Source organism: Wyeomyia smithii, chromosome 2 (assembly GCF_029784165.1).
Source record: "Wyeomyia smithii strain HCP4-BCI-WySm-NY-G18 chromosome 2, ASM2978416v1, whole genome shotgun sequence".
Taxonomy (NCBI): domain Eukaryota; kingdom Metazoa; phylum Arthropoda; class Insecta; order Diptera; family Culicidae; genus Wyeomyia; species Wyeomyia smithii.
Window position 1 is genome coordinate 210,213,429 of NC_073695.1, and position 17,058 is coordinate 210,230,486.

Consider the following 17,058-nt stretch of genomic DNA (forward strand, 5'->3'; position numbering starts at 1 on the left):
GCCTGGCGGTATCCATGTCCACTCCTCTCGTGATAATGTTGAACAATCAACCACGTAATTCTATGATTGTTCGGCAGAATCGCTGAAAACGTAAATCAAACGGAAGAAAGTCTGCTCGCTCAACTCGTCCCTCCATGCGGATCAAGCCACTCTCATCGAGCAACGGAGTCAGTTTGTACAACGGACTAGACCTTTCGATGGTTATCCACTGATCAGTCGGACGATCCCTGTTTCGTTTCAGTACCGTCAGTTCATCGATAAAGTTTTCCACCTGCGCCATTTTCAACAAAAAGAGTTCCGCTTGTTGGTACTCGCTTTGCTGAAGCGGCCGCCTGATCGACGCGCCTTTTCTTAACTTAAGTACCTTCGCCTGCTTGTTCGTTGCACGCAGTGCCTCAATCGGCAACCCGGCAACATTTCTTTTACAATTCGATACGAAACGAAGTACGCACGCCATAGTTCGTACTAACACCGTCCATTTAGAGAAGCGGCCAGGATCCACGAGAACATCCAATCCTTTCACCTCATGCAGCAATAGATGGATTCTCAGTTCCTCTGTCGTGTTTGCCGGCGGCAGTTCTCTTTTCGGCCACCCTTCTTCACTTTGGTACAAAAACGCTGGTCCGCGAACCCACGAACTGTTAGGATGCATATCCGGATCCTTGCCCCACTTCGTAAGCTGGTCTGCAACGTTAACTCTGGTCGGTACCCAGCGCCAATCGGTTAACCTCGTCAGAGTAAGAATCTCGCCAATCCGGAACCCCACGAACTGTCTGTACCTTCGCTGATCGGATCGAATCCACGATAGCACTACGCTCGCGTCGATCCAGTAAACCATTTTTCCAATAACGATGTTGTGGTTCTCGAGCACAGCCCGCGACAACCGTGCTCCCAAAACAGCAGCCAGAAGCTCTAGTCGTGGGATCGAGATCTGCTTCAGTGGTGCCACCTTAGATCGACTCATGACCAACGCACACCTTACTTCTCCTTGCACGATCGCCCTGAAATACGCTACACACCCGTACGCTGTCTCGCTAGCATCAGCGAATACGTGCAACTGCAGATTCGTTATTTCGTTAGACTTTGCACCTCCAAAATAACTCCTTGGCAGCTTGAACGACCCAACGTTTCGCATCATCTGTATCCAGCGCAGCCATTTCTGGAACGATACTTCATCGATCCTAGCATCCCATTCACAGCCATTTCTCCAAAGATCCTGGACCAACATTTTTCCACATACGGTAATCGGTGTGAGGAATCCCATGGGATCAAATTGAGCCATCACAAAGCTGAGAACCGCCCGCTTCGTCGCATGTTCCACGCCATTGAGGATTTTGAGGAAATCCGTCTTTGAAGCGGTAGCGAAACAAAAACTATCATCCATCGGTTCCCAAACGATCCCTAGAACACGCTCGTACTCCGTGCCTTTGTCTCGACTGAAATGCACTGCTGTGTCTGCACTACGTTTGCCGATTCTCTGCAGAAACTCCTCCGAATTCGACACCCAGTTTCGTAAGTGAAATCCTCCCTTCGAGTGAATATATTGCACTTGCCTTGCCCGTTCGACTGCCTCCTCGACGGTATCTACACTGTCGTAGTAGTCATCCACGTAGTGCTTCTCTATTATAGCTACCGCTGCTTCCGGGAACTCTTTTTCGAACTGTTTCGCATTTAGATTTTTAACGAACTGCGCTGAACATGGCGAACACGTTGCACCGAAAGTTGCCACGTCCATCACATATACTTGCGGTGCTCCAGTTGAGTCACTGCCAAACATGAAACGCAGCGCTTGCTTATCTTCAGTCCGGATTTTTAACTGGTGATACATCTCCTGGATGTCCCCTCCGAAAGCCACTGGACCTTGTCGGAACCCGCAAACGACTTTGGGAAGTGGTACCAGCATATCCGGTCCCGTCAGTAACGCTGAGTTCAGCGAAACACCTCCAACTGACGCAGCTGCATCCCAAACCAGGCGTACTTTACCAGGTTTCCGCGAATTTATCACCACGTTCATCGGTAGGTACCACACCGTCGAGCTAGGAGTTTCTACGATCTCTTCTGCAGTTATTTTATGAGCGTAGCCCTTCTTTTGGTAGTCCACAATCTGCTGGCAGACGTTCTGTTTCAACGCTGGATCCTTCTCCAGTTTTCGTTCGAGTGCCCTCATTCTCCGCACAGCCATCGGATAGCTGTCAGGAAACCATCGCTCATCTTTTTGCCACAGTAACCCTGTTTCGAAACGATCGCCCACCCTCCTCGTTGTCGTTTCGAGAATTTCTCGAGCACGTTTCTCGTCGACCGGTTCCGGCGCGCTGAACGGTGTAACCGCTGTCTCATCCATCTCATATTGTTTCCGAATAAGGTCGTGCAGCTCTTGGTTGCTCACTCGTGCCACTGAATGCAGATTCAGATATGTGTGGACACTGGTCTTACGTTTTTCCAACCCATAAATCGTCCAGCCGAGCCTCGACCGTACTGCGATAGGTTCACTTGGTCTACCGATGCGCGACTCCAATGGCGCGAATAGATATAGGTTGTCTAAACCTATAAGAATCTTGGGCAGCTCCGACGGATAATCCTTAGTTGGTACCTCAGCCAAATGCTGATACCGTTTCGCCACTTCCGCAAGCCGTACGTTTTGCTTTGGCAACTGCAACTCCGAAACCGTCCTAGTATTGAACAACGGGAACTTCTCCTTCGAGCCTTTCGCGGATATCATTAATTCCACCCTCCTGGACCTGTTCTCGTAACGGTTGATGTTGCCCGTCCAAGTGACGATCAGGGGCTCTAGCATACCCTCCGCTCTCAACTGCTTGGCTACCGAATCATCCACCAACGTAGTTGACGAGCCTTCGTCAAGAAACGCCAACGTATCAAACTGCCGACCTCCGTAGTAAAGAGTTATCTGCATCATCCGAAAGATCACCGCATTATCAGCATTCTTCATCGCATTACATTCCGCCTTCTGCAACTGAACCGATTCTTCGACTCGATGCAACAGTGGATGATGGTTGCGCTGACAATTCCGAATCGTGCACCGAGACTTCGACACACATCGCCCATTAGCGTGTTTATTAAGGCATAGCCCACATAGCTTCTGCCTCTCAATTTCCCTCAGCCGCTCCCCCACATTCATTCGTCTGAACCTTTCGCATGACTTGATCAGATGATCTGGCCGTTTACAGATCCAACATACCTTTCCTACTATGTCATTCTTATAACCGTCATTACGCTCCTCTGAATCGTGCATGTGCACAAACTCCTTCATCTTTGGATTACCTCTACTAGACCGCGCATGATCGTTCACCGACAGCATGGCAAACTCCGTAACCTCGGACACGTCAGACACGATCTCGTTCGTAAAGTTCGTGAACATACGAAGTGGACTACCTTGTTCCGCTTATACCGGACCCAATCCAGCTTGTAACTTGGCGGCAGCTTATCGACTAACTCCGATACCAGCATCGGGTTGTTAAGGTGTTCAATCAAGCGTGCAGCCTCGAGATGATCGCACAGCTGCTTTACAGTAATCCCGAAGTTGATAAATGTTTCCAAGCGATCCGCTCTCGGTGCCGGTGCATTCCTTACCTTCGCCAACAGGGTCTTGAGCAGCTTCTCTGGTTTCCCAAAAAGGTTCCTAAGATCTTGGATCACATCCGGTACAGAATCCGGTATCACTAGCCGACTCCTTAAAGCTTCAAGCGCGTCTCCCATCAAACAATCCTGCAATCTCTTCAAATTTTCCAAATTCGAGAATCCGCAAGCCGTCGTCGTGTACTCGAAACTGCTTATAAAAAGCGGCCACACTTCCGGTTCTCCCCTGAACTTTGGCAGATTATGAGATACCGCTTTTCGAGCAGCCAACTGGTCTCTCGAAATCCTGTTAACACAGCGCCCCGGCCCATTTTCGACTGCCTTACTGCGCACACTGTCGTAAACGCTGTTTTTAGGCTCCTCGAAAACGTCACTGTCAATGCTCTCTGCATCTCCGCTGTCCTCAATTTCGCCACCTCCGATTCCGGATGTCTTCGATCGCTGCGTCTCCGTTTCACTTCGTCGTGATTCGCCTTTCGGTATAGCACCGCGATAGTCTTTTGCTACCGATCCCGCACCAAATTTTCTTTGCTCTTGCAACCAATCGTTTACCTTCGACTTCGATTTTGCATCCAGAGCACCATCGCTTTTTCTCCCAACCGCGTCCTCTTGCTTTTTCAAAGCGTTGACTCGCTGAATACTACATTCTAACTGCTTCCGAATCGTATCCCGCCTTTTAACGAAATTTCGTTCCGCAGCCAGTTGGCATTCCAACATTTTTTGCTCGTGCTCTAACTGCTGCTCTTCCATTTCTCGTTGGAATTGAAGCTCCTGTTCGCGCATTTCCCGTTCTTGCTGCATTTGTTCTTCGTAAAAAGCCTTCTTTCTAGCGAGCTGTATCTTCCGGACCTCAATCTGCTTCGCAAAATCCTGCCTCATTCGCTGTTCCTCTTCCGACTGCTGCTCAGTCGAACCTATGACGAAACCAGCCCCTTGCTCGGATCCTGCATCGCTCTTCGAGCCAGATTTCTTAGCACGCTTCTTACCTGCCTCCGGTACCTTCAACGGTTGATCAGCAGATCTATCGCATCGCGGACAGTACCAATCCGTATTGGCTACCTCCTGATCCACACCTGCGCAAGAAAAATGTGCCCATTTTCTGCACTCCGGACATTGGACCCAGTCGATATCGACAGATTCATCCTCCGTTTTCCGGCAAAACAGACACCTCTCGTCTTTGGAAAGTGATGAGCGCATTCTCACAGGTTATGTTCTCCGAAATAGATTTTTGAAGTTTGTTGGGTTTCATGTTTTCGGCCAAGACAAGTAAAAACAGTTTCGAACAGCAGTTTCACTTTAAACAGCTTCAACTAGAATTAGTTTTATTTAATCGGTGAATTGTAACAAATAAATTTAGCTTACAAATCTAGTTTTTCCTTGCATGCGATTTCCCCAACCTTAAACTGCCTGAATTATTACCAACGACTGTAATTAAAATACAATTAGGTATCGGTGTCACTTCTCGCATCTTTATTCGCTTACTGCAACACTATCTTTCACTTCCAACTGATCTATCTTTCCGAACTTCACTTTTACTATCAAATTTTCTACTAATCTACCGTAAATTCTATCTTTAACCACGCCAGAATCTTTTTTTACCTTCCTGCTTTTACAGTATCTGTTTGTTTACAATTTTTCTATGCTTCTATGCTCCAACACTTTTCTTTCTGTCATTTCTACGCCTTAACCCACTGACATTTCTTGGTATTCAAGCATGCAGCGACGCGGCTGAAACATAACCAGTGTGGCCAGAACACAACGAGTGCGGGTTCTACCTCTAAGTCGACCTAAATTTGTACCAACTGTCATAAATCCCTTCAAACGTAGACAATGGTGTCTGCTGGAGCAGCAGGTGCTGGATTCCTTCGAATGCCAGGTAGAAAGTTAGAGTATTCAAGTAACTTGCCTTGTTCTTCTGCTGCAACAAGGTCAGCAATCGCTTTCTGCTCAGCTTCGTACGTCTGGATCGTTTCCGAAAACGAAACCCGGACGAATTCGTAGAGCTCCTCAATATCTACGAATTCCGCTCCGAATTCATCCCTCCTGTTCGGATCCGATAGAAAAATTCGATCCAGAACCCGTTATAATCGTGATAGGCAGCATTAACGTGCAAGCAACCGTAAAGTTCGCCTCCTCGTGGTGCACTTTGGGTAACGCTAAATAAACTACAAAACTGAACGTCTGTTCTCCATGTTAGGAGCGGCTTAAGCAGTGTCTGACTCGGAGCGAGCGGCTAAATAAGAAATGCGGATCCCGCACGCTTCACCTAAGATGGCAGCCCCATCGCGGGATAGGTTAACACCCTACTGTACCCAATAATAGAAAGTTAGCAGGAGAGCTGCGTAGCCGCAAGGTTACAGAGTCCGCTTTGTCAAGCGGATGGTCATGGGTTCGAATCTTAGTAGAATCAGGCCATCCGATGTCAAAAAGGACTTTTGAGCATGGGTTTATTCTCAGGCTCCCCACCAGTTACCCTTTCTTTACGCTGAAATCTACAAATACCTTTGCGTGACTTCCTCTTAACAAAAAATAAGTCCCTCTTATCAATAAAACTGGCCAGAAAGACGCACGACTAAACTTCTCCAGGGAATTATAATTGGTGATATTTGGCAAGAGGAACGAGTACCGTGCTGGATCGAAATCCGTACACCTAAGCACATGATAATCTTAGACGGTCGATATAAAATCAAGAAATCACATATTGCTTTAAACTGACATGTTTATCTATAGGTCTACTTATATTTTATTACTATTTTCAAGCGAATTGATTAATCACTCCGAAACCCGAAAAAATCATGTTTAAATAGAACATGTTTTGAATCGAAATCCGTACACTGTTTTTTGTCTGAATCAAAACCCGTTCACTTTTGAATCGAAATCCGCACACACGCGATAGAGACTGGATCAAAGTCCATACAGCAATGAATTAATATCCGTATAGATATAGAAGTACAAAAATAAACATCTTTTATTTATAATTTATCTTTAAATTTACGAATAAATATATTTTGAGGATTAATTGGTTCCAAATGTTTCACACGGTTTTCTAATTTTTTTATATCAGCTGAAATGGGGAAATTTTCGTAGCGTTTCGTTGGAGCACCCCTTGTCGTAGTAACCGGAACGCTGAAACTTCTCGAAACTTCCCGGTACGACTTTCCCTTGCGCACCTCAATCACAGCTCCTTCGAAATTGTTTGCCGTGTATTTATACTTGTTTTCTTCCATTATATGCCGAAAATAAGAAGAAAGTTCAATAATATATGCACATATGTACGGCACAGTTTTTGTTGAATAAATACCATCTACACTATTTACCAGACGATCTACAGCTCGAAAATGACAAAGACTTACCTTTTCTATTAATTTCAAAAAGATTCACAGAGTAAAACACTTATATCCCACTTGAAAAACGTTTTTTTCTGAAGAACGTTTCCTTAGTAAATTCTCTAACAATACAACGAAATGACAACAGAAACCGATACACGATTGATTTTCCATTTTTAATTTTTTTATTTCATGGCCTACTGGCGCATAGTTTAATTTAACAGAAGGTCAACAGCACAACGGACATGTACATGTAACTATCATATGAATTTTCATTTTTATAATGCTTAAAACTGAAGAAAAACATCAAGGTGTACGGATTTCGATACTGTACGGATTTCGATCCAGCACGGTATCGGTATAGTAGAACAGTAAGCGTGTAACGAAGAGTAGCACATTACACACAAGCACTGATGAACAATAATAATAAGCATGCCACTTCTCAATAGAGGTATTGCTATTAACAAAAGTGCGGGATACAGTAGACACCCGGGCATATCTCACAATAGATCTACGATTCTGGTCACAGTGAGGAGCCCATACATGAAAAAAAAGAATAAAAGAAAGTTTCAGAAAATGAAGAAAGTTTTCGAACTCAATTTTTGGCAACGATCTTTAGCATGAAAACATAGACACGAATCAGTACATGGAACATCTTGACTCTTGCCCAGTAGGGCAAGCTAGCTCAATTAGCTAGCGAAGCTAGTCGCCTAAAGCTCGAAATTCTGGGATTGAGCGAAGTCCGTTGGCCGAACACCGGTAAACACAAGACACCGTCCGCAAGTGTTATTTCATTCTGGTATACGAGGAGAAAACGCGATTCGGGAGCGAGGCGTTGGGTTCCTGCTAAGCCCGCAGGCTTATGCAGCCTTGATGAGATGGGAACCGATATACGAAAGAATAATCATTGCCAGATTTAGAACACGGGTTAGAAGCCTTACGATAGTCCAGTTTTATGCCCTAACTGATGCTGCCGACTTGCAGGAGGAAGAGAGTTTTTACAGTCAGTTGAATAGTGTGGTAGAGAAAGTCCCAAAGGGGGACATTCAAATCCATTTAGGCGACTTCAACGCTAATATTGGTTCGCCGTGGTTTAGGAGAAATCAGCGTAAACGGAAAACTGTTTGTGGAGCTTTGTGGTAACAACAACATGGTGATTGGGGGATCGCTCTTCCTCAGTTCATAAAGTAAAAAGTCGAACAACTTGAAGCCCGAGGCTCGCGGCTGCCAATCGGTAGAATGGTCAAATAACAATGGTCGAACATCAAGAATGCTTTTATCACGACAAGTGACGATACGATTGGCAAATTGCGTAGCAGACGGAGGGATGAATATCGGATGAAACTTGGAGGATAATCGACGAGCGGAAAGAGCCAACACTGTGCGGGCACGAACCAGAGCTGTCAAAACAGCTTCCCGACAAAAATACGCTGGTCTGGAAAAGACTGTCAAACGCTCTTGTAGACGGGACTTGAAAAGGGCGAAAGCGCCGCCGCTAATGAATATCTCCGCTCGTTGTATGACATTTCTCTCCGTCTTAGTGGTGTTAGGACGAATGCCAGAACGCCGCTGAAAAACAGAGCCGGTCAGTTACTAACTGACAGACCCGACTAGCTTAAAAGCTGGACACTTTGAGCAACTCTTCCGAGTCTTAAACGTGCCTGATCAAGAGAACCCGCAGCGTGTAGCTCCCGTAGTTCGACGTATTAACCGCATCAACTCTGAGGCTAAAACATTAGCTGAAATTGAAGCGGCAATCAAAAGCATGAAGTCCAACAGAGCGCCAGGAATTGATTGAATTTCAGCCGAGATGCTCAAAGCTGACCCAACCCTGTCAGCACAGATGCATCAGCTCTTCGGCAATATATGGGAAACCCGAACTTTCCCGGTGGACTGGATGCAGGGCATTTTAGTAAAAGTCCCTAAGAAAGGGAATCTAACGGAATGTGGAAACTAGCGTGGCATCACACTGTTGTACATAACTCTCAAAGCATTTTGCAAGGTGATCCTGAATAAGATCCAGGAGAAAATTGACGCTACTCTCCGTCGGCAGCAAGCTGGGTTCCGTGCTGGTCGATCATGTGTTGTACATTTCGCACCGCTCCGTATTATTTTGGAGCAAGTCAAAAAAATTCCAGGAATCTCTCTTGCTGGTTTTCGTGGACTTCGAGAAGGCGTTCGACCGCCTCAATCGCGGAAACATCTGGAACGACTCAGGCGTAGAGGCGTCCCAGAAAAACTGGTGCAGCTCATCGAAGTACAGTTCAAGGAGTTTTCGTGTAGAGTGCTACATGAAGCCGTTCTGTCCGACAGTATCAGGGTTACAGCCGGTGTGCGACAGGGCTACCCACTGTCACGCAGAGAGGACTGCCTTGGAATCCTCTTACAATGGAGCACTTCAATGACCACGACCTGGCCGACGACATAGTCTTGCTTGCGCAACGATGTGCGAACATGCAAAGCAAGCTTGATGACCACTGCAATAGCTCCAGGGAAGCAGGTCTCACAGTGAATGTCGACAAGACCAAATCGATGAGTATAAACGCTAACATTTCCTTTAACTTTATATTAGCGGGGAACGGGTTGATGAGGTCGAAAACTTCCAATATCTTGGTAGCCAAACTACACCGGATGGCAGGAACCAAGGAAGATGTTGCAATGCGCATACGAAAGGCTTGGGGTGCCTCTGCAGGTTTGCGCAACATTTGGCGCTCAAACCAGTTCACCCTGCATACGAAAATCCCTATCTTCAACTCTAACGTGAAATCCGTACTACTGTACGCCTGTGAAACGTAGTACGTCTCGACGGATGTAACGCAAACCTGCAGGTTTTCGTCAATCGTTGCCTGCGTTATATTATTCGTGCCTGGTGACCTCACAACTGGATTTCCAATTCAGAACTCCACCGTCGATGTAACCAACGGCCGATAACAACAAAGATACGGGAACGAAAGGGGGGATGGATCGGCCACACCTTAAGGAAAGGAGCGGGCGAAATTTACAAGGAATCTCTCGACTGGAACCCACATGGACATCGCAGGAGAGGCAGACCTAGGAGCTTATGGCTGCGAAGCGTGGCCCGCGACATCCAGGCTGCTGACGAGAATCTGTAATGGCGGCAAGTGAAAGCCATGGCACGCGATCGTCGACAAAGGAGAAATCTAACTGCATCCCTTTGTGCCTCGCTATCGGCGGCCATAGACACATAAGTAAAAGTAAAGTAAGCAGCATCAACGGCTTTGGTATGTAAACGAAGAGAATTAATGCTAAACTTACCGGTATCGGATTGGTCAATCGCTTGTCGGATCCGCTCCACCTTACCTGTGGTCATGCGGAGGCACTGTTCTAAGGCAGCGACAGACACGGCCATCTTACTCTTTTGGATCGGAGAGGCAGCGGATAAAAGCTTCCCGAAACGCAAATGCGTTCCACTTCACACCATTTCCTTTGAGTTAAGATTCACTACGCGTTTTCAAACTCTTCGTGACGTCTTTATATTTCTTTCCACATGAATTAATGGCTGTAGTTTGCTTTTCCCCACAGAAAAATCTCTTCTTTTGACAACGCGTGCCAAATCTTCAATCGGCCTTTTCAAAAGCCGTCTATTTCGGTTTTTCCGTTTCTCAAAATTCACATAAATTTAATTAACTCTATACGTATAATTGAATGAAAAACACATTTTTTTGGTACAATTTGTTCCAGTCTCAAACCAATGTTAATAATTTTGCAAATTATAATATGTATATGACCTGAGATAATCTCCTAGTTATTTGATTCACAACACAAAGTTGAACAGGTGAAGTCGAGCTAGTGCTGCTGCATAAGTTTGTTCATAGCGTTAGTTATGCGCTCGACTTATTAAGAGGCATCACTTGCCTATCAGATGAATTGTTATACACGTGAACATGATTTTCATACTGCTTCTAATTATTTAGCACTCTACTCTACATCCGCAATTCCACAGACCATATCGAATCAAATGAAGTGCAACAACGCCATAGCGTATGAATGTGAACTGGCCTTTCATCCAATTTATCTGAGCACAAGAATACCCATAATTACAGCAACAATACTCATCACGCACGCAGCTCATATATCACGGCTAGCCGATACCCGCACGGGAGGGATTGAATCGGATTCCCTGAGCTCCACTTGAGAGCATCAACACGTTCCGTTTCGTTTCCTATAGCATTCCCAGAAGGAGAAGCCTAATACGGTGAACTGTCTGGTTCGTACGGAAGAGCAGATGAGCGTCATCACGAGCACACCACCCCTAGCAACAGCAGAAAAAGGAAGCGACCGCCGGATCAGCAGTGAACTGATTCATCACTGTCAGCCATGATGCATGGGGTTGGCAACCGATATTTGAGTTGTCGACTATGCTTCGATGAATAAATCGTATCAAATCGGACTGCCATTTTTTCACTGACTGACACCTGGCATACATCGGGGAATAACTCGTAAGCTGAGGAAGAGAAAAAAAACAACAGAACACTTTTACGGTATAATGCCGAGCCGCTTCCCGTCACCATGGGATACTTGTGTTGGGTACAGAAAAGGATTAAGTGCTTGTCGTGAAGTGCATAGATTAGAGTGCAAAAAAAAAATACGCGAAAGTTGGCCGCTGAATGCTAGCACGGCAAACGGTAAAGCGCAAATATAATGCTCTGTCGCGTGCGGATCCACAGAGCGCAACGGAAGCGGATGCCGGAAAATTAGAAGTGCAATCGCTGGCGGAAACGATGCTTCAAATTCAAGCGCTGCTGGAACGGAGAATTGTGAGATTTTTACTGTGTTGGTTGTTTCAATTACTATCAAGGTTACCAAGCAAAAATATTTACTGCACGTTTCTTAAATTGGGTAAACTTGTTCGATGTAGTCTTCCTTTTCTTTGCGTCAAGTGAATCGAAGTGTAAATAGATCCTCCAAGCAATCTGTTCGAGAGGATATTTTTGGCTTTGCCACACAGAACACATTGCCGATGAATATTTGATCGCACACGGACTCCGACATCACTCTCTGTGAGGTTGGAGTTTCGAATGCCTTTTATCGTGGCAAAATCCACCATTATCAGATGTAATAGAGTTTGCTTCATTGTGTTTTCATCAGGGATGTGGTCGATGTTTATCCCGAAAAGAAGCTGGTCAAGTTGCTGCATTGACAGCAACCGCATCGTCACAAAGAATAGAATATCGATTATTCTAGTGCACATATTCATTCACACCGAAAACAACCTCCTTGACAGGGATTGATCGCACGTGGGTGCATGTAGCGCAGTGTTTATAGGGGTCACAACGCTAGAGATGGATTCAGTGCGCAAAACGCAATAAACAGGATACTTTAAGGCATCTGTTTGGCCAGCAGTAATGTACAGATGAACATAAATTTCCTCCAGACTGGAGGATTTACACGTACCATATGGCGCTCCTGTTAGTACTGTCAGCCGAGTGCCCCAGTGCGTTTAGCTGGTGGTCGTCGTCGGTGTGGACCTCGACGCGGACATCGTACTGGCGGTAGGTAAAAACCCATGTGTGCCGTTCACTGGTTTGCGGTTTCGACAGATGGCTACGGTTGTTGCTTCCGGGATTTCACACGGGTTTAGATGCGGTCGTCTACGGCCAAGTGCGGTAAATCTTTAGGACGAGAATAGCGGGAGCTCGGGAAGCGTGATTTATTAAACGACCAGTCTGATGGAAGGGTTTACTCGTTGACCGGCGATGCAATAAGGATTCATTCGTCGTATACTTGAATGAAGTTCATTACCAGCAGCCTTTCAGAAATACGTTGAATGCAACAAAATAAAAGTTGTGTTCGAAGTAAAACAATTAAATTCTAACTGTTGACACAGGCAACAATCAACCAGCAAATACATATCAAACTACTGAATACAAAGCCTCTCAGACATACAAAAATCTGAAGAAATTGCATAAAAAATAATCATATTCTCAAAATACGGAAAGTAAAAATCGAAGGATAAACGCACAAAAAATGAAAAGTAGCCAAAACTTTAAAATTGGCACACAAATATGTGGATGAGTAAAATAACAAAAGATCAAAGTAAGCTGAAGTAAAAAATTAAAATTGAAATAATAAACAAACCAGAAAAGTAGCAATTAAGTCAATCATATTCTCTGTAAATAAGTTATAAAACAGTAAAGTAAGAAAAAGAAAAGCAAAAGAGCAAAACAACAAGAGAGTGAACCGAAAGAGGAACAACAATCAGAAAGCAAAAAAGCAAACAAGCCAAAATGCCCCAAAAGGCCAAAAATCAAAATCAATAATCGATACAGCGATACGGTATACGTTATATATATTCAAAAAGTATAAATCAAGTATGAAAATTTAATATAGCAAAGCACAACAAACAAACAAAAGAACTTCCGGTTATGAACAAACAAGGAGTATGAAAACAAACTCTAAAAATAGCAAAGCAAATACACATAGAAGGAAATTGGAAAACGAATCAAAAACCAAATGACGAAATGACGAAACCCAAAAAGAAAAGAACAAAAATCATTAAATCCTAAGAAACCAAAATCAGAAATCAAAAAATTTTTTTCTAATATCAAAAATCGAGAGTCTTAAATTTAAAGTTGAATGTTAGAAGGCACAAGTCAAAAGAAAAAGATCAAAAATCACAAACTTTAATAATCAATCTAAAATCAACAAACCAAACATCAAAATTCACAAATCAAAAACCAAAAACCGTAATCAATTTCAAAGTAAAGAAAAAGTCGAAAGTCAACAGTGGAAAATGTGCAATAACGCAAAAAACAATCAATCATTTCTTTATCTTAATGAAACTTCACACAGATGATTCTCTGGGCTAAAGATGTCATTCTAAAATGCTCTTAGTATTTTTTTTTTCTCACGAATAATTTGTGGAAAGGGCTCATTTAAAAAGTTATTAATGGTTACAAATATTTTTAGAGCCAGAAAGGTTTGTTTGATCGGTGTTACGTCTTCGGCCAAGTTTTGAATAGTTTTACGAAACAAAAAATGGAACAGGAGATGTGATATGGACTTAGGAAAACATTTCCTAATCCGGACGGGGTGGGAAAGTTGTAGATAATAATTTAGTATTTTCAAAATAAAATATATGTACACAGTGGAAAAAAACATCAAATAATAAAATAGAAAAAAATAAAAATAATTACCTATCTCACAGAGCTCATTTGTATATTGCTATATTAAATCGCTTTCTACAAAAGACTACAAAAGATTAACTAATTATTGATGGTGATTTGGAGTAATGTACAACAAAAAAAACTGTTTTAAAAAAAAATCTAAAAATTTGCTTGATTGATATAAGGTCTTCGGCAATGTTATTGACAGTAATTTTGTCCGTTCAAAAAATAATATTCACCATAAGACCAAACAAAAATTCCAAAAGTGAAATTTGAAAAATTATTATAACTTGAGTATCTCTGAAAAAAAAATTTCATAAAATCTAATTATTTCACACTGTTAACTAAGCAATGATAAATAAATGAACTTGGATAATGATAAATTTGAATTTGTCAAAAAACAAAAGTTTGTTTTCAAATTTTCTTTACAATGCGTACCACAAAATACATACAAAATTATTATCTACAACTTTGCCGAAAACAGAATACAAATCACACACATCGTTTTGGGCCTAAATATATTTTTTGCATAAATGTTTTTTGGACATTAATTTTTAAGTTTTGTCTAACGGTGTACATATTTGCTGGATGCAAAAAATTACTATCTACATCTTCACCGAGAATATCAAACAGCAAAAACCCGAATTTGAAATTCTAATGTTATCACGGCGAGTAAAAGGAACAACTTTATTTTTAAAAAATGGGCATCGCCAAAATCTTCACCATTTGAAAATATAGCTTTTTATTTTTCATTTGAATCCCTCCGGAAAATCATTCATCGCGGGCTTTCGAACAATTTTTTTTTCTCTAAAAAGTATTCTGACAGCAGTACGTTTAACTATCGAGAGGATAGTACGGTGTCAACTTTTGAAGTGACGCGGTGAAGGTTGTAAGTTTAGTCGAGTGCAACTTTCGCTCATACTAGAAATTTTTTCAAACACCCCTTAAATTTGAAATTATGGTCGAAATGCCGGTTTTTCCACACCAGCGCATGAAAATTATTTTTAACTCATTTGTTTCCCAACCGATTTTGAATGTTTCAGCCGTTTTGAAAAGGAAAAAATAGAGTTTTCAAAATATACATATACAGGTTTGTACTAACTTCATTAATATATGTTCAGTTAGCATTCAGCCGTCGTGCAGTGCAAACCTATATTTTCGATCTACCGCTGTCTGAACGTCTATTTCAATAAAGAAAAAGATAAGGGGTCTAAAAGCTTGATCGTCAGAGAAAGCTCCCCTGAGAGTATGGATTCGTTAAGAACACACACGTTCTATCTGGACATCCGAGGAATTCGGAACGTCAAACACAATCTGGTGTATGATTTTATAGCTGATCAATTACAACTAAGTGCGAGCGATGTCAATGCAATCCAGTTTGACCTTACGGAAGGAAAAGTGTATGTAGAGCTTCGGAGCCAGGAAAAGATGCAAGAAGTCGTCAAAAGTTTGATGGAGTGTTCGATCTAGTGTGCGACAACAAAGATAACAAGTCATACAACATGCGATTGAAGATTGAAGATGGAGGAACGGACATAAAACTTCATCATCTTCCACCACGTATGCCCATGGAGATGATCTGGCAGCACATGTCGTATTTCGGAAAAGTCAATAGCATCATCGAGCAAAAATGCAAGTCAGCTAGATTCCCCGATGCATCTAGTGGTGTGCGAATCGTTCGCATGCAAATTAAGAGGACAATTCCCTCGTACATCAGTATTCAAGGCTACAGCACCTACGTCACCTATAATAATCAAGTACACACATGTCGTCACTGCGGTAACATTATGCACCGTGGTAGAAGCTGCGCTGAAAACCGAACGCTTATATCGGCAGAGCAACGAAAACAAATATCATATGCCGATGTTACTTCTGGATTCACTGATCCTAAGCCGAACATGCAAGTAATAACCACTGACGAGGAAGATAACCAGGAAGAATCACCGCTGCAGTCTGATCTACCTATAATAACAGACAAGCAGGATGATCAACCTAGCACGAATTCACAGCAACACAATAAAAGACCGGCGAATAACTCGAATGACCTTGAATCTGGAAAAAAAGGTAAAAACTCTAAAAAAGTTCTTGAGTCCCGAAGTGTATCCTCTGACTGCAAAGATAAAAAATCAACTAACGCTTCTGGAGCCAAAGGAATAGGATCTCACGTAAAAATCGTTAGAGAGAATGAGATATCTGATGACGAACAACAGCTAATCCTACTCAGCAACCATACAAGCAGATCAATAGTACAGACTCGAGCATCAGTGACTCCCAGAGAGGCAAGTAGAAACAAATACATTCAACCACAAAAATGAACACTCTACTCGATCAATCGTTTACTTTCTCAACTATTAACATTAATGCTATACAAAACAACACTAAACTACTAGCTCTCTCAGCGTTCATTCGGGCAATGGATTTAGACATTATTTGCATGCAAGAAGTCGCTTTTAACGATTTTGATTTCCCCGGCTATGACGCAATTTACAACATAGATGAACGTAACAGAGGCACAGCAATACTGGTTCGACTGGGGATTAGAATAACCGATATTCAACGTAGTGAAAACCACAGGATAATGTCTGTCACTATACAAAACATAGTAACAGTTGTTAATATATATGCGCCTTCCGGCTCGAACAATAGAGGATTGAGAGAAGAGTTTTTCAATAGTTCCTTGCCACCGCACATTTTACATCATGCTCCATACCTCATAATTGCAGGAGATTTCAACTCTGTCATTGATGTACGGGATTCAACAGGAGCTTCAAACTTCAGTTCAAACCTGAGGAGATTTGTACAGATTATGGATTTAACAGATTGCTGGAGAATTTTCAATAATGGAACAGATTATACATTCGTCAGGGGTCAATCTATGTCGAGAATAGATACAATATTTGTCAATCGCCCAGTTGTAGATAGACTCCGCTACTGTAGAATTCAAGTCAACTGCTTTAGTGATCACAAGGCTGTTATAATGCGGCTTGCTCTACCTGTTAACACAGAAGTGC

General features: G+C 42.9%; 1 protein-coding gene and 1 long non-coding RNA gene across 3 annotated transcripts in view; one reads left to right on the forward strand and one right to left on the reverse strand.

Moving 5' to 3' along the window:
* The window catches only part of LOC129724286 (uncharacterized), a 373,573-nt gene that overhangs the window by 260,098 nt on the left and 96,417 nt on the right, over positions 1 to 17,058 (forward strand). The window lies entirely within an intron of this gene.
* LOC129724290 (uncharacterized) lies at positions 4,871 to 5,294 on the reverse strand. Its single transcript, XR_008727903.1, has 2 exons — positions 5,077 to 5,294; positions 4,871 to 5,019 (listed from the first exon to the last, which is right to left on the reverse strand). It is a non-coding gene; the product is annotated as an uncharacterized LOC129724290 (long non-coding RNA).